The 12,828-nt window shown below is 41.4% G+C and overlaps 1 long non-coding RNA gene across 1 annotated transcript in view; it reads right to left on the reverse strand.

The window, feature by feature from the left end:
- Window positions 1–12,828, reverse strand: part of LOC124241208 (uncharacterized) — a 74,213-nt gene that overhangs the window by 50,377 nt on the left and 11,008 nt on the right. Inside the window, exons 2-3 of the long non-coding RNA XR_006889143.1 lie at window positions 10,530–10,677; window positions 8,673–8,886 (exon numbers count right to left, since the gene is read on the reverse strand). This is a non-coding gene — a long non-coding RNA (uncharacterized LOC124241208). The remainder of the gene's footprint in view (window positions 1–8,672; window positions 8,887–10,529; window positions 10,678–12,828) is intronic.

The raw sequence follows: 12,828 nt of genomic DNA on the forward strand, positions 1-12,828 counted from the left end.
AGAAATAGGAAACAGCAAGCTATACTCAATGGCTAAATGGGAAATTAACTAATATTTGAGTGACCCAGGAATGCTTTGAAGTGACAGTAACAGAAAACCTATCTAACACTGACTCAACTGAGAACATGTTTTCCTCCCGAAAGAAGTCTGGATACAGTCAATAGTTAGTGTCATTTCACCACCTCAAAGACAGCAGAGCTGTGTCTGCTCTTCTCTTGCTTGGTCTTTCGCTCAGGTCTGCTACTTCATGGTGGCATGATGGCCACCAAAATCCAGGAATCACACCTGAATTCAAGGCTACAAGCAAGGGAAAGAGGTTCTAGTATCATTGTATCTTTATTCAGAAAACGAAACTCTTCCCCAAAGCTGCCAGCAGAATTTTGTTTATGTGTAATTGGACAAAATTGTGTCACATGGCCACTCTTGGCTGCAAGAGCAAACAGGAAAGTGAGTATCTGGGCTGTGGGAGAGGGAGTGCTGGTCCTTCTTGGGGAAGAACGAGGGGTGGGACCAGGAGCGAGATATAAATAAGGAAATAAGAGCCTTTAAGGAGACTATCTAAATATTTGGAATCCGATTTTGCAGGAAGATCACTAGGGGTGAGAAGGAAATATTTTCTTATTTCTCACACACAGGAAAATATTTCAGCAGAGAGGGCAATATTTCACATCAGCTCCCCCCGAGGGTGAGGGTAAAGGGTTTCCCTGGACTGATGCAGCTGAAAGCAGGACCCAGGATCCATCTGGAGCTCACCAAACCTGATGGTCAAACTATTTCTAGGGCTGCGTTAGGATTTTTATCAGGCTATTTATAGTCTCCTTTAGTATTTTTATCTACCAAACAACAAATAAGATGGGGAAATAATATTATGCTAAGATACAAAAAAACCTTTGCATCGACAATGCATGGCCTTGTGTTAAAAATGTCAAAATAAATGAAATAGTTGATAAACAATTGAATAGTGATAAGAAGGCCAGGTGATTGAAATGTACTATTTCTAAAAAAGCCCCAGAGATAGGAAGTTTAGAGATGAAATGGGGAAAAGTAGAAAAGGCCCTGTAAAACTTTTCTAAAAACTAATTGGTAAGATGGTAAAGTGGAGGCTGTTTTGGTGCAGAAATGGCCTTATTTTTTTTCCAAGAATGTGAGAATCCACTTGGGGTAAAATATTTTGGCCAGGACTGTAATTTCACAGTATGTTTTTCAACCTAATGAGGCAAACAGATACTGCTTAGATTCTAACGTGCTTTGATATCAAAGGGCTTGGAATTAGAACATTTTTCATTTACTCAATTAGCAAAGTGGTTCCGAACTCTTTCTGTCAACTAGACTCAGTTGGGAGCTTTTAAATTTAGAGCTGCCTCCGCACCCCCCCAACTCCCCAGAAACTGATTTAATTGGTTTGGGGGAGCGCTCAGGCATAAGCTTGTTTTGTTTGTTTGTTCATTTATCTAAAACTCCTGCATTGATTTCAAAGTGAAGCCAGAGTTGAGAAAAATTGGATCAAAAAAATAATACTCGATGGCATTGAAGGTACCATGAAGTCAGAGCACACACAAACACTAATGAGTGACAATTAGTATCATCTGTCTAAAATACAATTTGGCAATATGTCAGACACCTAAACAAATTGATTCCCTTTCTAAGAATATATCCTAAAGAAATGGGCATGGAATCAAAGACTAATATACTGAAATGTTCATTGTGAAATTAGTTATTATTGACAATATCCAATAATGAGTACAATTAAATAACTTGACACATTTGTGTTAAAACATTTTTAAAGAAAAACTTCAAAAATGAGAAACCACTAATGAGATGCATGTAAAGGCAGGATAAAAGTGTATATATTATAGTATAATCCAAATTATGTGAAAAATACATGCATACAAAAACAGAAAGAAAGCACACTAAAGTATTAACAGCAGAGTATTTACCACAGTCTTATGGGGGATTACATGAGTAATGTTCATTTCTTTATACTTTTCTGTATTTTTTCAGATAATTTATGTACACATGTTAATTTGACAATCAGAAAAACAAAACATTTCTTTCCAAAGCCTTTGGCAGTAGGATTTGTGGGACCCTCTTTTGGTTGGAAAACCCTGGTCTGATTATGACATATTCACTGAGGACAGAGGCTTCTAGTTTGAAGAGAAACCTAGCTTTTGATCATTAAATGATCAAGTCAAATAAGTTAGAGAGGAAGTACCCAAAATACCTTTTTAAAAAAAGCTTCCATAGCTCCTTTGTATAACTAGCTCTTCAATTTTATGAAAAGTATTTAATCTTCAAAAATGTAATTTTAAAAGAATATAACTATATACAGTCAGTATGTGTTATGAAATTAGCCCAAATTTTCTATACTCTCCTTGACGAAGATGTTATCCTCCTGGGAGAAATTTACCCAGAACTGTTTCTTAATATGTTAAATATACCAGATAATCTATGATACAATAAACAACATAGAAAAGCTGTGGATATTCGTTTATAAAGGTATTCTCCCAGACCTGGATACTCTTTTGTCTTTCCTTCTTCTGAATTTTTCTTTGTCCCCATGATCTTCTCCCCTAAAAAGAGAAGTAGTCCATTGCCCCTCTGAACTGCAACATTTACGATATTTACACTCACTATACTTAGTTTTGCTTCACGGAAGCTCCTGGGTGAGCCAAGCACACTGTAGCATTGGTTTCCAATTTTACATTCCCTGGGTAACAGCAGGCTTAATGTCATGGTTATTGAGTTAATTGCTGTTTTGATGACTTGGCGTAATGACTTGTATAACCCTTAATTTAACCATTTCAGAAAATGTGCACAAACTCTGTTGGGTATAGACGAAAGTCCAGTCTGAGTCACGACACTACAGAGAACGACGGCTGTGGCCACACTGGCTGAGAAGGTAGAAAGAGAATGTGACCATGCTGCCAGCACTATGGGGTGAGGACCCCTCACTGTTTGCTTAGAGCCATGGGTACGGAAAAGATCTCTTTCTCTATGGTTTGAGAGAGCCAGACTTGAACTACTGCTCCAGTCATGAGGCTTGAACATGCCAGAGAGAAGGAATATGTAGTTCCCACCAGACACACAGAGGAACATTACAGCATCTATGGATTGGGGTCAGCCAAATTAGTGCATGGAAGAAGCCAAACTAAGAGCTGGTGTGATGAGAGAGTCTATGTGTGTTAAGGGCAAAGACAATGGGCTGTAGATTGTATTCTAGGCAGGCCCAACAAAGGAGCTGAGGCTAAATGAGCTCAGTAAAACCTATAAAACAGGCAGTTGGTCTTTGAGTACTTCTCACCTGCTCTATGCTCTGGCACTGACACTGCTCCCCAGGACCCACCTCAGGTCCTGTCTTTGCTTTCAGACAACTGTCGGTTAACTCCCACTAACTCTAAAACACAAACTGGCAGGCTGGCTGGCAACACCCCAGGTGGTGACCCTCCGCCAGTCTACTCACATTTTGGAAGGAAAGGAGAGGGGATGTGGAGAAGTCCAGATCCTTGCTGGACTTGCTGGCTTGCTGCCTTGCAGAACTAGCAGCTCCCCTCCTCTCAGTCCTCAACAGTACTTCTGTGAAGGGGGCCTCAGGCAGCTCCATTTCTCTGCCATCATCCTGGGGTTGGGGGCAGATTGGGGCTGTAACAGAACTAAAGGGATCTTAGAGATCACTTCAGACTCACTTAAATTTAAATGAACAAATCAAGACAGTATGTCTTCTCTGGAAAGTCACTGATTACTCATCTAAACTTTATAGTTTACCCCACCCCCATCTCAACTCTGCCAGCACCGCAGAAATTCAGCAGGCGTGTAAGACTTTGATCCTTGAGAGAATATTAAGAATCATGTTACAATAACAAACAATTATTGTACATTTACTAGGCTCTAGGCACTGCATTTAAACTTGAAATAAACTGGGGTATGTTATTATGATCATAATCATCATCATCATCATCATCATCATCATCATGAATTCCCAGATACAGAAACAACCTCAGAAAGGTGGAAGGTTTTGTCCCAGGGGACATAAGAAGAATGGGTGGATCCAAGATCAAGGCCCAGTAGCCCCGAGATAGAGCCATGTTTTGAACCACCCACTAGAGTGAAGGAGGAGGCAGAGGAAGAATAGTAATTGCGAGTCAGCCACACCTGAGTGCTGATTCTAGGCCAACCTCTTAGCGAAGCACCTTTCACACACTACCTCTACTTATCACAACATCCTAAGACAGGCTTGTTTCATCAACTCCTGTTTTACACCTGAGAAAACTGAGGCTTGACGGAGACAGAAGATTTCTCTATGGTGTTCTGGCTGGTAAATGCTGGAGCGAGCATTAGATCCAGACAGCCAGGTGCCCAGTGCCATTGAACCCAAGAGTCTTGCTGCTGCCAGGAAGAGCACTTGCTGAGAGGTTGGCTGGTAATTTGAATCTTGAGCATGTTCTAATTTCTAGGAGGATGAAATTTCTAATTTCTAGGAGAAAAGTTTTGTTTTGCATTGTTTGATGTCTTACGTTATTTCGTTACATTCTTTGGTTGTTTTCCTTAAAAATCATGAAAAAGGGACAGGTGACAGGCTCCTCAAACACTATAATTTAACCTTGAATGGAGATGGCACAGCAGCATAGAGAAAAAGTGGATCAATCACTATTCCTCACTGACCACAAGTTTAATCACTAGGGGGTTAAAAGACCAAAGAACGTAGAAAATAATGTAAAAGTAAAGAGAGTTGTTCTCTAGTAATATTATCTTTTTATAGACTCTAAACTGAAAATGTTTTCCCCATAGCAAATACGATCTACAGCATGAATCCTGAATCTCAGACCGCTGTTGGAGTCTATTACCCACTATATTATTTCCCTGGTATTTGACAAAAGTGAGAAGGGATGATGAAAATTTTGGCAGACTTTATCAAAGGCTGATCAATATTTTCCATTTCCCCATTTATGTGCCACTGCAATTCACCAGCCAAGAGGACAAGTTAAGCGGATACAGCATGAGAGAGAAAGCCAAACAGACCAATAAGTCAAGGTAAAAAGAGAAGGAAAAAACTAATGGGAAGAAGCTGGAGGAAGGATTAGAAGCAGAACAAGCAGCAGCTCATAAAGAAGCTTGTGAATTGACCACGACACATGCAACGAAGGTGACAGAGTGAGTGAGAAAGTACCCCATGAACACCCAGCACTTGCCCAGCATTGTCGGTCTCAGTCTCCATGTCACCGTCACCAATTCCTGGTGCCCTGGAAAGCAGAGGCTTCAGGTCCCAGACTTAACACCAAGAGGAGGCCTAGAAGAGAGCTTTGGAACTATAGCCAATTTCAACATCCACTCACTCCCTCTAAGATCTGTCTTGGTAGGCTGCAGGCTGCTCATCAGAGCTGATGTTGACAGCTCAGGCTCTAGGCTCCTGGACACCGCTAAGTTTTGGTGCCTTGCTTCCTGGGTCCCTACTCATCCCTAAGGACGTGCGAGTTGGCAGTAATGGAACAAAGCTGTGCAGATCTAGGGGCAAAGTCAAATCTTAGCCAGGTGAATTACCAGCCCCTACCTACCGCCTAGCATGCTCTGGCAGGTTAGGATGAGGAGACTGTATCGCAGTCCATTGCTAAGTTTCTTCAACTAAATTAAACAGAGACTGGGGATGGTACAGATTTAAGAACATCAAAACCAAACCATCACACCAAGGAAGCAGGAAACAGCCAGAAGGCCAGAATTACAAACGTGGATGTTAGAATTCATCAGAAGCCAAAAGAACAATAAAGAATGAGGTCAGGAATGCTGAAGATCCAAGTTGGTGTTCCTAGAGAGGAAAGAATTAGGAGCAGTCACTAAGGATCTAGCTTCTTACACAGATGGGAGACTATGGAGACAGAACTCCAACAAGAATAGTTCCTGTGTCTTGAAAGGGCCTGGCTGCATCTGCTGAAGTCTCCTACACCTGATTCTTCCTCATGAGTTTACTCCATGGGCCATTCAATCTGCTTGTTTTCCCACACAACTGGGTCAGAGTGGATATTTACTACATTTGCTTCTGGAACACCCACAGGCCGCATCTGGCACATAGCCCCCATCGACATGTAATAAACTAATGACCCAAAGCAAGAGGACAGCCTTCTGTGAAGCTCCAGTGGACATGGCCATGTGGACAAAGAAGGGCCATCAGATGAGTCTTTGGCCTAATGAGACATACATTTGATGAGGGTCACCGCTAGGAAGGGCAAGGGAAAATATGGGACCGGGGCATCCAAAAGACTTTTAATTTTATCTATGATGCTTTATTTTATTTAAAAAAATAAAATTGGGGGTTTAAAATGTAATTATAAATTTTGTGTGGTGGAAATAAATTGTTATATAATGCCCCATGCTTTTCTATATTTTTTTAATTTATCAAAATAAAAAGAAGCAGCAAAAAAAATGAGGAGAGGAAGGGAGGGAGGACAAAGTGAGTAGAAGAGAGAGGGGAGGACTAGAGGGGAGGACTAGAGGGGAAAACAAGAGGAAGGGGGCAAGCTTGACTGGAGCAAAAGGGAGGAAGGAGGAAGCATTCATGTTGAAAGCTTCCATGAGGCTATTAGTGAACCCAGTGGCAAACTGATGTGAAACCCAGCTCCCCAGACGTACTTGCAAGTACCCAAGTTAAAGAAAGAATGCAAAAGTTCTAGAAGCCATTTATATTGAGACAGACATTCTTAGAATCCAGGGGAAAACCCAGAAAAGTCCTTCTAGGCGCGGTGCTACCCGAGGCTCCAAAGGAGAGAAGAGAATTATAGTCCACAGGTAAGTTCCATTGATGTTCCCAGAATCCCAGAGACCTGGTACCCACCCAAACCTCTCCTCAGACATTTTGAATTCATTCATAGAGAAACGCACAGCTGCGTTTCTCGGGCTTTAGAATAGAAGCCAGTGAAAAAAAGAGAATTCGCTTTACAGTTAAATTCTGAATCAATTTGTCAGGAAATTGACCTTTTTCATGATGGAGTACCTGCACAGCATTTCTATTTCTGAGACAGAAGGGCAGTAAACATACCACCTGGTGACAGCCTACTCGTTGTACTAGAAGCACAAAAATCCATTCCCTTTCGATATAAGAAAGAAAGCTGAAGTTTTTTTTTCTCTAATGAGACTTTAACACCCAGAAGTAAGACTAACAGCTTATAAAATTTTCAGTGTTGGAAGGAAAAACAAATTCCAAACATGTATTGACTGTTTCCTCTGATGAACCGAATACTGGTAACGGAGGAGGATTCATAACTGCAGGAAAAATACATCCTCTCGTTAATCCGGCTGCTTAATTAAATCAACTCAAAGGTTCTCATTTTATTGTGTCTTTTCAGATACTTACCTTCATTTATTGGGAAAGGAAGATTTTAGATGGTTAAAGTCACATTTGGTTGAATTTCCTCAGAAGAAATAGTCTTACTACAAAAGAGATTGTCTGAGACAGTCTACTGACAGATTCCCTCTGCCTGCTTGTGAAGGCTGTCAGGGAAGAAAGCAATCGTACACAGTGGGACTGACTTCTATAAGTCACATAGGATAAAAAGAAGAAAGGTGAGCCTCCTCGCTTGATAGTCACACTTCGGTCCCTGGGGAAGGTAGAATTTTACCACAACATCTGGCGGGCAGAAAATGTCCACAGTTTAAGAAAATGCATTTATGGATCCCTTCCTGGAACAGAAGGTAATTCCAAGTAGCAAAAAAAAGAAAAGTTACACACACACACACACACAAAAAAGTGACACATTTCAAAGCAATGCAATAAGGGGATAAAGAAATCTATACCAGATCAACGAAGGAATATCAGAACCCAGAGGCCATTCAAGACATGATTTTGATGAATTTGTCGTTATATTTAAGCATCAGAAATGTTTTATTTCTGGGAAGGAGAAAACAAAATTGAATAAAGTGAGCGCATCATTGGGAAGTATTTGCTATGAGGACTAGTTTGAATGAAAACACCAGTGTCTCCCTCCAAAATCAATAGATGACTTTTGCCAACCACCCCCCACCACCACCACCAAAAAAGAATTCTTGTCCATGAAAAGAGGCACTCCTGGAAAAACTACTTTAAAAGAGAAAAAACTTGCCAAATAGTACCACCATAGTGTCACATTATGTGACCCATCTAATATTCTCTATTTACCTCTTTTTATGAAAAGGCAAATCTTAAAATGCTTATAGTTTTTCAAATATTATAGGAGATGCATGTTCCATCTTGAGATACACTTGAAATCAGATCCCCAGTCTCACATTCAGTGGGAGCCCCAAGAGGTTATAAGTCCTCTAGGAGCTTATGTTTCACGGTCAGATCTCCTTCTTAGTTTCTGTTGAACTGCTCCCTGCACTCAGTTCTCGCCCCTACCAACCCCTCTGGTCTCTTTATTGGTCACCAATCCATTTAAACAGCCTTTTTTCCTAACTTTCCCAAACCATGGGTTACTTATGGCATGGGGGTATTCAACACTTTATGGAAGGTCTGAAACCATGGTGGGAATTATTAGCCCACACACCCAACGATATAAAATATAATAGCTTATTTTATGCTGATTAGTTAAATGAAAGATGACATAAAATTATGTGTAAATTTTGACTTTGTTAACATTACCTGTGAGATTTTTTTCCCCTCAGGAAACATACAAAGAAAGGAAACACACAAACGTGTTAACAGCACTTACCTTAAGGTAACAAAATTATCGTTCATTTTTTCCTTCCCCTTCTCCCAAATTTTCCACATCTTCTTGGATGCACTTCCCTCTCTACATGTAGAAGTGAGCGGCCTTTTCTTCTGGCCCCCATACCTTTGGCTTTCCTTTTTATATTTATAATGGAACATCATCTCTGCCCCGGCTTATTGAACTGTCTTAAGCCTGTGGCTCTGTACTTTCCCGTCTGCAAAGAAGAGCTGCATTTCAGGTGCTTATCAGAGATGACCTCTAACTCTTTGCTGCTCAATATTTTGCAAAAGTTCAGTGGAAAATGAATAGTATAAATGGAGAATTGCCTGGAGGTTCTTTCTTTTCCTTTATAGAATTATACTTTGGCCAAATGCCAACAATGAGGAATGTTCTGCAAAGCAGTCCTATATGATTCAGTGGCAGTCACTGTGGGGCATTTGAGGAAACTGATCATCAGAGCTCAAAATATTCCCTTTATGAGTACAGGTGAGAAAACTTCTGTTCTTAGTGCCAGAGACACTAAGAAACTTCATTTTTAAAAATCATGTAACCAAATGAGATTTTTGTCTCTGCCCTGGTCACTGGGAAGCCCAGAGCCAAATTTTTGTTCCACAGGCACGCATTTTCTATACCCAACTTTGCCTTACTTCTCTTTCCCCTTAGTCCTCAATATATTTTGTATTCTTATTTTTTTAAATTATCTTAAAGTCCTTATGAAACAAGATAGTTATAAGAAAAAGCACTTTGTTAACATTAAAAAGGAAAACAAATTTGAAAAAATGCCCATGAAAGGATGGAAGCTTATGATCACAACTTCCTTTCACTCCTCAGTGGAGAAAACAGCCAGCATCTTCTTTGGCAAAACTACACTGATAAAAGAAAAGAAGAATGCTTCTCCAACCTTCAGTATTTTCTCTAAGAATCCTGGGCTGTTTTCCATAAGAAAGCTGGATCTCTTCAAGAAGTTCTGAGCTAGCAAAATATTTTCATTAAACACATTCAAACAGTTTTTCTCTGCAGTTTGTCCCAGGAAAATATGGGTGCATGAGACTGCCTGATTGCTGTTTTCTATCAGCTTAAGCTCACATGAATATCTACTTTTTAGGAAAAGAGTGTAATCAGGAAGAATTATGTGAATTTCTGTTCCACATCCCTTCCACTCAGAGCACCGACAGGTTCTAACTCAGCTTAGCTGGGGATAAGGTAGTGTGAGATGGCAGCCATTGCACATACCTCCAGTTGTATGAAGGTCCTTGTGTGGCCATCATAATGCCTTAGTTACGCAGATGTCTCTTGGAACTCAGTATGAAGTATTAAGAGGGAACACCCTTAAGTATTAAGGGTCAGAGGAAAGATATGTGCTTTCATGTTTAAAACATTCTATGCAATATGATCCAGAGCTGGCTTGTTTTCCCCCTAAATTTCTTTCTAGGAAAACTCCCATCCCTTTTTGCTGAAATGGAGCTGTACCTTGTCACAGGGTTGTTCTGGGTAACATCAGTTGTGACTAAGGCCCTTCCCCACCAAAGCAAGCCCTCAGAAGAGGACTGTATTACTGCAGCAGAACAGCTAAGCGGAGCGAGTCCTTCCCACGTGCCTAGAACCCTGCAAAGCTCTCCGCTAATGATTGCATCACTCCTCACCACCAACCTGCAAGGTAGGTCTATCCCCATTTTCGTGTTGAGGCTTAGACCACTGAGTAACTTGTCTGGGGTCACACAGCTACCAGATGACAGAAACAGGATTCAAATTCAGATCTGTCCATCTCCCAATATATGCACTTAAAATGACTTGAATGGGACTCTATTTGTGCAGAAGAGCAGAAAGTCTAAATTCTCTTGCCAGGGGCCTGCTCACCTCAACAGATCTCAGGACTCCCCAGGTACTTCCTGACAGATGAAGGATCTGTTGGTCCTTCGTGCTCTCAATGAGCCACTAGAGCCAGAACTCAGACACGCTCCTTTGATCCCACAAGATTGTAGCAGCTTCCAACAGAAGGTGGCTCCTTCAGAAAACAAAATTAGGCCAGAAACTTGGTGTTAATGCACTCAATGTCTCAGTTTTTTGCCGGGAAAAATGGGGATAACAAGTGCACCCACTTCTTATGAGAATTCAATACCTTCAGACAAGTAACGCAGGACAGTGCCTGGCATATAAGAAATGCTCAGGAATTGTTAGCTAGTATTGTGAATAATAATGACTTTTATTATTGTTGTGGTTGTTATTATCAGCAGCTCCCACGTAAAAGAGAGGCAGAGGGATCACAGGTATAGATGGGCCCAGGAGTGGAATGACGGAAGGCAGTGGTTCTCCACTCTGCCTGCACATTGAGCTCCCCTAGAGGGAGCATTGAGATTTTGGTCCCTTCCTTCCTAGGAGGGTCACTAAAGTCCTTATGAAAATTAACTTACGGCTAAGCTCTCCCTCCCCTAAAATTTTAAATTCTGAATTTCAACACACTATCACAGTGAAAACCTCACTGGATACTCCAGGAAAACCACTAACAATCACTTTCTATACATTCTCTCTTTGGAACCAGATGAAATGCTGTAAGAGATCGGTAGGGCAAGAACTATCTGCTTACCCCAGCTGACAAAAGTGAGGCTCAGAAAGAGTTAAGGAGCTTTCCCAAGGACACAGAGCTCATGAGTCACAGAGCCGAGGCCCAACTCCCAGTTTTTGAATCCAAATGCCAGCACAGGTCACATCACATTAAAGTGATGAAACTGGAAAATGTTGCAAAGCCATCCCAGGGTCAAACAAGCCCCTTCTGCAACACCCTTTGAAAATTTATTCTTTCTCTTAAGGTAACCAGAGTCACCCTCTAGACAAGCAGAGAGGATATTAGTTACAATTTGGACAGTATTTTTATCACCAATAGGGGCCAGAAATCCTTCTAACACACACACACATACTCACACACACTCATACTCACACTCAAACTCCCACCTGTTATTTATTCAGCTGTTTAATAATGGGACATGTCCGGGCAATTTAAACTTTTATCTAGGGGCTGCAAACTTCATATCAGAATTAGCAAACACCAGAGCTTATTATCCCCCATGTTCCTGAACCCAAAGCTCGTTCAGAGTATGTGGACGAGCAAGAAGTTTGAAGAGGGCCACTCTTTAGAATGTGTTCCTCAGCACAGCAGGACAGCTAAGGTGTCTTTCTGCTCTGAAATCCCATGTTGCTTTGACAAAGGCCATTCTCCCTCATCGAACATGGGCACCTTACCAGTTCTCCTTGGAGAGCGCCCCTGACCTCTGGGAGAGCATGCCAGCTTCCAGTAGAATAGCTCTCCTGGGTGCCTCTCAGAACTAGTCTAGATCTGTGAGCTGCATGCAGCTCCGTGAGAATGGCTATGGGCTTCTGGACCTGGAAACCAGTGCTTGCTACCACCAAGGGGAGCATCTCCAAGCTGCATGCATGGGACAGACGTGCCTGCCCTGTGCCCATCCATCAGAGTTTACACCTTAAGAATGGTTCTTGTTCCACATAATCTATATCAATGACCAAGTGCCACAGATCACATTCAGTGGTTAAAATTACACACAGTACAGCTCCACTGTTAACTCCTTTCCATGAAGCAACTTTAATACCAGATAGGTGTCTCTTGCTGTCCAGTCCCAGACTCAATACTGCCAAGTTACACAAGGACTCCAATATGAAGTGTCACATCTATGAGCAGTCTATGCTACATGCTCCAAAGAATGGACTTCATTAAGGCTTCAAATATTTTGGGTCTGAGTTCTGATTCTAGTAGGAATTTCAGTAGCTTATAAAAGGTAGAGTCAGTACAGGCTGGGTACAGATTGCCCTCATTAATCCCTTAAGGGTCCTTTAAGTGTGTGCAGGCTGGAGCCTCCCCGTGTGGGCTCCACGGTTGTGGTCCCAAACATTACAGAAAGGTCAACACAGTTGAAGACATTCAACCAAGCCTTAAAATGGTAAAAACAACAAAAGGAAGGCAAAGTTACATGGCAAACAAATAGCAATGTTTTGTGATCACCAATCTTACTGGATATGACAACATGTATATAAAGGCAAAAATTTCATAGACCTCCCCTCCCACATGATACTAGCAACCAAGGTCAAAGGTAACACATGAGAAAACACACGACTGTGGCAGGGAGTTCGGGGTGAGAAGAGGGGG

The sequence above is a fragment of the Equus quagga genome, chromosome 6 (genome assembly GCF_021613505.1).
Source record: "Equus quagga isolate Etosha38 chromosome 6, UCLA_HA_Equagga_1.0, whole genome shotgun sequence".
Taxonomy (NCBI): Eukaryota; Metazoa; Chordata; class Mammalia; order Perissodactyla; family Equidae; genus Equus; species Equus quagga.